The sequence below is a fragment of the Lethenteron reissneri genome, chromosome 66, assembly GCF_015708825.2.
Source record: "Lethenteron reissneri isolate LAM-NWPU_2019-01 chromosome 66, ASM1570882v1, whole genome shotgun sequence".
In the NCBI taxonomy this organism is placed as follows: Eukaryota; Metazoa; Chordata; class Hyperoartia; order Petromyzontiformes; family Petromyzontidae; genus Lethenteron; species Lethenteron reissneri.
In genome coordinates this window covers 1,907,756-1,917,351 of record NC_083844.1, presented here as the reverse complement: position 1 = coordinate 1,917,351, position 9,596 = coordinate 1,907,756, and positions in this window count along the sequence as shown.

The window sequence follows — 9,596 nt, the reverse complement described above, 5'->3', positions numbered from 1 at the left end:
ATCTCCCCATGTCGGAAGTTTTTCCTCATGTAAGAAGGCTTGTTGATGCGCTGGGATGCGACTGTGAACCATAAAGTCCTGGTGGTGCCCTCTTCCCTGCGGAGTCGGCTATGTCACTGACAAGGGGGCTCCTGAGCGGCTGTTGACCGACCAGGGCAGAAACTTTTCCTCCAAGTTTTTTCAGGAGGTGTGTGACATGCTGGGTGCCAAGAATGTGTGGACGTCCTCTTACCACCCACAAAACGGATGGCATGGTAGAACGCTTTAACCGTACCATCTCGAGGATGCTGTGTCACATGGTCAAGGACCAGCAGACAGACTGGGATTTGCACATCCCTGGGATTTTGACAGCCTATCGCTGTAGCGCCGCAAGCACAAATGGGATACTCACTCTTTTTATTGATGTATGGACGCGAGTCGAGCCCTCCGATTGAGGCACAGCTGCGCCCTGTCCCCTCACGTTCAGGAAATTGGCAGGCTGCGTTCTGCCACTCGCGCAAGTATATGCACGAGGCTCCCAAGGCGGCCTCGGCAGCATCCGCATCTGCATAAGCTACGAATGAGCGTTTGCTAGCCAAGCCGCCGGTCGTGGATCCCATTGCAGTGGGTGACCTGGTTTTCTGCACTGCCCTCAGGTACCGTTACATACGTCAGCAAAACTGCACCGGCCCTAGCAGGGCCCGGTCACAGTGGTGCAGGTGTAGGGGTGTTACGGAGGGCCTGTTATACATGTGTAGGGGTGTTAAAGAGAGGGCCCGTTATGCATGGCAGCCTATGGAAAACAAACACAGTGGGCGGGGCTACGTAAGTGCACGAGCAAGTGCCCTCTACGACGTCCGAGCCAGACACCCTGGGGGGGGCTGGTTCGAACGTTATGATCCCCCGGGGCCCCACCCCTCAGGGAGGGGTTGGGTATAAAAAGGGATGTTTCAAAGGGCTCGGCAGTTATGTTTAAGCTAAGGGAAGAAGATTGAAGACGTCTTAGATAGAGCCCTGGACTCCCCTGGTTCGATGTCCTTTTCAGGGCCGGACAGGATTGAGCCAGTGGCGTGGTCCCGGAAGCCAGAGCCGGTGCTCTTGTAAGAGCTGGTCTGGAACTCCGGGTACCGGGCCCGACTTACCAGTGTCGGGCCAGTTAGCCTCCCCTAGCCCATTAGTGGAGGATTCGGGGCTAGGACAGAGTTAGCTAGGGGTGTATCCCGAGTTATACGGGTGAGGGGGCCGATACCCCCTCGAGTGTGTATATGCCCACTGTCATATTGTGAATAAACATACGTGTGCCTCAACCTCGGCGGCAAGCGTCCTCACCGGTACTTCAACTGGTGTCAGAAGTAATTCGAACATGGACACGCGGAAAACAGCGCGGGCCAAAGTACCGCAGGAGGAAGACACTGCCGAGATCGTCAAGCCCAAGACGGCTCCACAAGACAAGGTGCAGCCGGGGCCTGACGCCTCCTTACCGGGGCATCGAAATGAAGAGGGGCCGCAGCCAGACGCGTTACGGCTGGCTCACGGGAGGCTGGCGGAGCTGCTGTATGCCGCTGCCGCCACGCTGGAGACCATCACGCGACTAGGGGCCGGTGATCCAACACGGGGCGAGGCGAGCCAACGACCAGGACGCCTTCCCGCCATTTCGGAGCAGTCCGAATTTGAAATTCCCGCCATCGACGCTACAGCTGTTCGGGGCGTGGCCAGCCTAGACATCCGCTCCGACATCGCCGTCGCTGAAGCTGCAACGTCATCACAAGCGCGACAGGCGATCCCATCGGCCGTTCGCACCGACGCACAGCCGAGTGGTGGTGACATCAGCCTGCGGGAGTCCACAACAACCGCTGCGCTTCATCAGAGACTGCCCCCGCTGAAGGAGTTCATCGGCGCGGAGGGGGACTGGGCCGGTTTTCGCCGACGTTTCCTCGCCCATCAGGAGATGGCGAAATGGTCCGATGAGGAGGCTCTCTGCGCGCTGCCGGCGCTCCTCGACGGCGACGCGCTCGCCGCCCTCACATCGGCGCCGAGAGAGAAGCGGTCTACGTTACCGATGGCACTACAGCTGCTGGGCGGGGTCTATGGACCATCGGCTGAATGCCGACAGCAATTTTACGACCGCAAGCGGGGTGAGAAGGAGTCGCCCCTAGCATATCCGACGAGCCTCCTGGCGATGGCTAAGTCGGCCTTCCCTCGTATGGACGACGACGGCGTGGACGCGATGGTCACGGAGAAGATCCTCCTCCTGGCAGACGACCTTGACATCGCGGTCGTCGTGTTGTGTATGTACCCCCTTTTTATTTTTTTTTATATTATTTTTTTTTTCAAGAATTATTCTGCCATCATATATAATATTGTTTTTTTAATAGACACGGGGCAACGTGGAACGAACACGCCCCCACACTTCCACAGAGGCCCCCACACTTCCACAGATGCGCGCATACCTCATTTCAAAGGAAAGAGGACATGAAAGGGGGGCAATAAGGTAATAAAAACTCCCCTAAATTCACACAAGAGGAACAAGGGAGGGGGGGGAATTGCAGGCGGGGGGTTGCAGAACCAGGAGACACGAGGAAGAGATAATTATATTCTTAACAAAGAAACAGCATTGACGACAAAAAGCACAGATGGGTCTTTGAACCATGTTAAATACACAAGTTACCAACTTAACCATAAAGATTAAGCAAACAGTATCCATCCTCACTCCAATTGAAAACCAGACGACAGTCTGCACCAGAATCGCGACCCATCATTGTTAATTAAATACTGACATTATTTACCTTTAAAGAATATCTACACGGCCGGGCCGAAGCATCAAATAATAATTATGGCATCTATTTCGCTCCAAAACAAAATTCCTAGCCGGGATATCAGATCAAATAATCACAAGAAGTCAAATAATAAGTACGGAATTAAAGTAGAAGAGGAATCAAGGGCGGAGAAGGCTCTCAAAATTAACCAAACACAACACCCATGGGAAGCGAGCAACACGGCCGCCTTTGTCTTTCCGAGAGGATCTCCACACACAGGCACCAAGCCAGGAAATGACACCCATAAAGGTTGGGGCAAGGGCTCAAAGGAAATTAACACACGCCTTCGAATAAATAAACGCATAAGCCGGGTGCTCCCACCGTGGAAACAACCGCCTTTGTCTCCCCACAACACGGACAGCAAAAAATTGCACATGCGAGGAAATAACATTTCCATGAGAGATCGGGTCACGATGGAACATCGTGAACACGGTTTCGGCATAACCAAGCAGCAAATAAGTCGCATTTCAACTTCCAAACCAAACCAACTTAAGCTGTGTGAGACAAAGGATGTGATCCCAGAGCAAGGGAGGGAATAATTAAGCTCGCTTAACGCGTAGGTTTTCGCGACAAATATTATTCAGTAACAAAACATGGATTCGAATGTTTTTTTTTAACTCGACGCGAATCATCGGTCTGGCTAATGGATAACTTCTGAAGCAGCCGACACGAGGCCCCCACCCCCACCCCTTTCTTCCAGAACGACACACACAGCTGTGTCTTCAAAGCTAATAAACACACGGACAAACACGCACGCGAAACACACGGACAAACACGCACGCGAAACACACGGACGGACACACACACGGACACAGATGGTCCACCCCCACAGGAAGGTTTTATGACACAGCTTTTGAACAACTCGGGAAGCCGAGTGGAATTTTCCGATATAAACCGAAGGAAAATCCATACAACACAGATCGTCAGGGGCTCTGGCCCCCATCACAGATCTCCAGGGCTTCGGCTCCATCTCTTCTCGTCGCCGCCAACGAAGAAGCTTTTCGTCATCCAGAAGGACGAGGATCGCGCGGTGCCGAGGCATCGCCTATCGCACACGAGTGTACGAGCCCAGCTCCCTTGCCGTGTCACCACGCCGAGGTGCATCGCCTGCCGCACACGAGTGTGTCATGCTTGTTTTCAAACTCGACCAGTCGCCGATTGTGATCGATACATGGGCGAACTAATGAGATGCCTGGTAGGAAAAGTAGAGGTTACAATTGATAGAAGTGTTTTTAGTCATTCAGTTCGTTAAATGCATAAGTGTTTATTCATTCATTTTAGTCAAATGCATAAGAGTTTCGTTATTCATATTGCATAATTGCATAATTTCACAAATGCATAAGTGTTTATTCATTCATTTTAGTCAAATGCATAAGAGTTTCGTTATTCATATTGCATAATTGCATAATTTCACAACTGCATAAGTTTTTGTCGTTCATATTAGTTAATTGCATAATCTTGCCCATGAATTATTGACGCATGTTTGACCTGCATGATAGAATGTCACGTGTTTGTTAGAATAAAATTGTTATCACAGAAGCATATTGAGTGTTCTTTCCAAGTCCATGCAAAACCATCTTATTCATAAGAGCTGTATCCTGCGATGAGATATGAAAATGGAGACCTAAAATATTATAACACACACTAGGATAATCGGTAAATGAATCTATGATAATCGTGTTATCCTGATTGATAACTCTGGATAAACGAAACTAAGCAAATTATCATAACTGCACACATTAACATAATCGCAAGCCTCCGCATAAATTACTACGATTATCTCCGTGATTATCATAATTTATGCATATAATCACATGCATTATCATAATTTATGCATATTAATACACACACTATCATAATTAATGTGAATTGCGCATTTTTCGGAAAATTATTAATTTTTATTATTTTTATCAAAATTTCATAACCCAACACATACAACAGTCGCCCGGGAGGACGAGGAGATGACATCGCTCCAGGCGGCGCGGCTCCTCCACGCCAACCTCCTGTCACTGCGGCGGAAAGCCAGCAGGGCATCGGCGGGGCGTGCGGTGGCTGCAGCCACCATTCCGACGGAGGAGCTCTACGCCGTCGACCACCGACCGCAACAGGCGACAGGAGCACGGTCGGGCTGGGACGGGCCGGGCCGTTTCAACCGTCCGTCTCCTCCAACGGCGCTCCCGCGGTGTTTCAACTGCGGCGTCCGGGGCCACATCGCCTCGGGGTGCCGCGCTCCTCGACAGCGCGGGACGACACCTCAACGGGACGACGGGCCTCATCACAAGCTCCACCATCATAACCCGGCGAGTCGCGGCACCCCACATGTTTGGCCCACGCACACACCCGTCACGCACTCAAACACCGCAACGAGAGGGGGGCCGATATCGCGCACCATCGCACCATCACGCATACCCCGGGTACTCATATCGAACCTGGCCAGTGGTCCGTGCTGGCCGATCGTGTGGTAGCCGCATCGTCGGGGTCGTCGGCCGTTGTGGGGCACATTGACGGGGTTGAAGTGCGCATCCTGGTCGATACGGGAGCATCGGCGACCATTATTTTGGAGTTGATTTACAATATTCTCCCTGTCCGGAGTCGTCCTTTGATGCCTGTTAACGTACCATTCTATGCGGCTAACAGGGGCTCACTTGGCATCATCGGACAAATTCGTGCCCAAATTTGTATTGGGGAAATTAAATTGTCCTGGCCGATTTTTGTTTCCTCCTCGCTGGCGGTTCCGTGCCTGCTGGGGACGGACTTCCTGGCCAAAATGCCGATTAGGATATTGATCGACCAGGGATGTATTGAGCTCCCGTCGGGCAGACGCATGGCGTTTCTGCCATCGCCTGTTACGACTCGGACGGCGTTCGCGACGGTGCCGGCATTCGTAGAGAGAACGGTGCGCGTCCCTCCGGGGGCGCAAATGTTGATTCCCTTGAAACTTCGGCGGCCCTTCGCTAAGGGTGTTGGGGCCCAAGGGGTTCTGCTGGGGCCGTCTAGGGCCGGGGTTAGTGGACCTCATTTACTTCCGGCCCAGACCATAGTAAGAGGGGACGGTGAACCCTTCATCGCGGTCCTCAATGTGGGCTCGCAGACGGTGGTGGTCCCACAGGGGACCGTGCTTGCTTACGCAACGCCGGTGCCATGTGAGGAACCCGTCGCAAATCACGTCAGCGTTGTCCCTGCGCCGCGACCGCATTCGGACAGCGATGAAGGGTGGCTCGAGGCGCTTTGTGCGGGATCGACGGACCTGTCAGATTCAGAGCGTCAACAACTTAAAACACTACTGCGGGAATTTTCCGACGTTTTTAGTCGGAATAAATACGATTTGGGTTGTACTCACCTGCTGCGTCACCATATTGACACGGGTGACAGCGCGCCAATTCGCCAAAATCCGTTTCGGTTGAGTCCCGCCGAAAAGGACCATGTCAAATCGGCTGTTGATGACATGTTGGCCGCCGACATCATTTCTCCTTCCACCAGCCCTTGGGGAGCGCCGATCGTCCTGGTTAAAAAGCAGGACGGTTCGTTGCGGTTTTGCGTTGATTTCCGGCGTCTTAACAAAATTTCGGTTGCCGACGCATACCCGCTCCCTCGGATGGATGAATCGCTGGACGCCTTGGCGGGAGCGCGATTCTTTTCCACACTGGATTTACTTTCGGGATTCTGGCAGCTTCCTCTGGACGATGATTCAAAGCCTAAAACTGCTTTCCGTACACCGCATGGCCTGTTCCAATTCAACCGGTTGCCGATGGGCTTACACTCAGCGCCGGCAACTTTCCAGCGTTTGATGGAATTGGTTTTGGCTGGATTGCAATGGGAGTCGTGCCTCATTTATTTGGATGACGTTATCGTCTTTAGTAAAACTTTTGACGAACATCTCCAGAGGTTGCGGGCGGTTTTCCTAAAGATGCGGGCTGCTAATTTGAAATTCAAGCCCCAAAAATGCCATTTGTTGCGCGATTCGGTGCGTTATTTGGGGCACATCGTGGGACGCTCAGGTATTGCTACCGATCCCGCCAAAACGCAGTGTGTCAGCTCCTGGCCGACTCCCACCTCGGTGGGAGAGGTCAGGAGTTTCATTGGGTTTGCGTCGTATTACCGACGGTTCGTCGCTGATTTCGCGACAATTGCAAAACCCCTGCACGCTTTAACATCTAAAGGGGTTCGGTTCCACTGGGGTCAAGAGGAGGAGGCTGCTTTCTGCTCCCTTCGGGACGCTCTGGTAAAAGCCCCTCCCTTGATTTACCCAGATTTTTCTAAGCACTTTTTGCTCGACACCGATGCGAGCAACACGGGTATTGGGGGTGTGCTTTCCCAGGTGGTTGATGGCGTGGAACGGGTGGTCGCGTACGGTAGTCGGGTGTTGTCTCCTGCGGAGCAAAAATATTGTGTCACCCGTAGGGAACTGTTGGCAATTGTCTATTTCATCCAACAGTATCGCCCATATCTGTACGGTCGGCATTTCACCGTCCGCACAGATCATGCGGCACTACAGTATGCCCTGCGAGTTCAACAACCATCGGGACAGTTGTCTCGATGGTTGGAGGTTCTCCAGGACTTTGATTTTGAAACCACCTACCGTAAGGGCGTTCGCCATACGAATGCGGACGCTCTGTCGCGCATGCCAACCACCTCCGAATGTGCATGCCTCCTGGGGTCGGGACGTTGCAGGCCTTCAGGGGACGCATCGGTTCCGATCTTGGCAGCCACCGACGACGACGAACCATTGGTTACTAATTCGATCGAACAACAGGGAAGAGATTCCCTGTTGGGGTTGCCCGTCACTAAATGGGGGCGCCTCCAAATGGAGGATACCTCCCTCCTCGGGTGGCGTCGTCGCGTCGGGGGTGCTGGGCGGGTGAAGGGTGATTCGGATGCATGGGAAATGGTGCAAGGTCTGCTGATGCATTGGGACGGCAAATCCCAGCGACATCGGCTGGTGGTCCCTTCTGAGTTGCGAGGCAAGGTGGTGTGGGCCGCGCATGAGCGCCTATTACACCTGGGGACCCAAAAGACTCTTGCACTGCTACAACTTGATTTTTTTTGGCCTGGTATGACGAGGGATGTTGGGGATCTATTGGGATCATGCCCTCGGTGTGCGCAACGGAAACCGCCGGCGCGGGAGTCTAACCCGCCCTTGCAATCGATCAAAGTATCCAGAATAAATGAGCTTGTCGCGCTGGACATTTTGGGCCCATTTCCCGCCACCCCCAGGGGCAATAGGTATTTGTTGACAGGTGTCGAGTATTTTACACGCTGGCCTATGGCCTGGCCCCTTGCCAACCAGTCGGCAGCAGCCATCGTGGAGGCCTTTGTTCAAGGATACGTCCTGGACAAAGGTGCTCCGGAGCGGCTGCTGACCGACCAGGGCAGAAATTTTTCCGGTAAATTACTCAAACAAGTCTGTGACCTCTTAGGCACGAAGAAAATTCGTACCTCCCCGTATCACCCACAAACTGACGGAATGGTCGAGCGCCTGCATCGCACCATTACGTCAATGATGTCACAGCAGGTCTCGGACTCGCAGACTGACTGGGACCTGCATATTCAAGGGGTCTTGGCGGCATACCGGATGGCACCCCATGCAGCTACGGGATTTTCCCTCTTTTACCTCATGTACGGTCGCGAACCCGACCCGCCTGTTCGCGCCCAGCTGCAGATCCCCGACCCGCAAGGGAAAACTAAATTGGCTGACCACGTCAAATTTAATCTGGCCAAATTAACAGAGGCGCGGGATGCTGCTATGCTAAACTCGGACCTCCGTCAAAAGGCGAATGAGCGCCTCAGGCTGGGTCGGGCGCACGTAATACAGTGGAAGCCGGGGGACAAGGCATGGTTGCACTGTCCTCAAGTGCCCCTGGCTACCTCCCCTAAGCTGGCGCGGCCGTGGCGGGGCCCTGTGGAGGTGGTCGAAGTTTTGCGACCACAGTGCGTGCGCATTAAATGGGGGAAGCGGCGATGGTTCGTGCACCCCTCTAGGTTAAAACCCTTCGTTGCGGTACACAAACCCACTTCACACATGCGTGGCCAAACGTGTGGGGGGTCGACCGACTCACTGGGTCCGTCTCCGTCGTTCTCACCTAATGCCTTGCCGGCCGTGCCACCTCCAGGTGCATCAGGACTGACGGGCTCACGCCCGACCACCCCTCCTGGGGATACCGATGGTCGCGCGGCATCGGATGAGGTCTCACTCCGGGACGGACAATTGCCACCTGACGGTCCGCCACCCGGGGTTACCCCGTGTGAGGGGCCCGCTGCAAGGACGCGCGCAAAAATGCGCAGACTGTTATGAGGCCGGAAGATGTGTACATAGGTTGTGTTCATCGTGTGTTGTGTGGGTGGTGTGTTCCCTGCCCATTGAAATGTACATACGTTGGGTTCACCTGGTGTTGTGTGTATGGTGGGTTCCCTGCAAATTGTATATAGGTTGTTTTTTTTACGGAATTCGTATTTATTCAAGGGGGGGTGCGTCGGGTTGTTTTCACTTCTTGCTGTTGCATTTTGTTGTGTTCTTGTTGCTGTTCTTGTTATTGTTGAAAAATAGTGAGGCACACGCGCGGTCAAGGTGTAAATGCACTTTTATTGTCGTTTTTGTATGTTGGCAGCCGGGACGGCTGCAAGTTATGCGGGGGGGGGTGATGTAGGGGTGTTAAAGAGAGGGCCCGTTATGCATGGCAGCCTATGGAAAACAAACACAGTGGGCGGGGCTACGTAAGTGCACGAGCAAGTGCCCTCTACGACGTCCGAGCCAGACACCCTGGGGGGGGCTGGTTCGAACGTTATGATCCCCCGGGGCCCCAC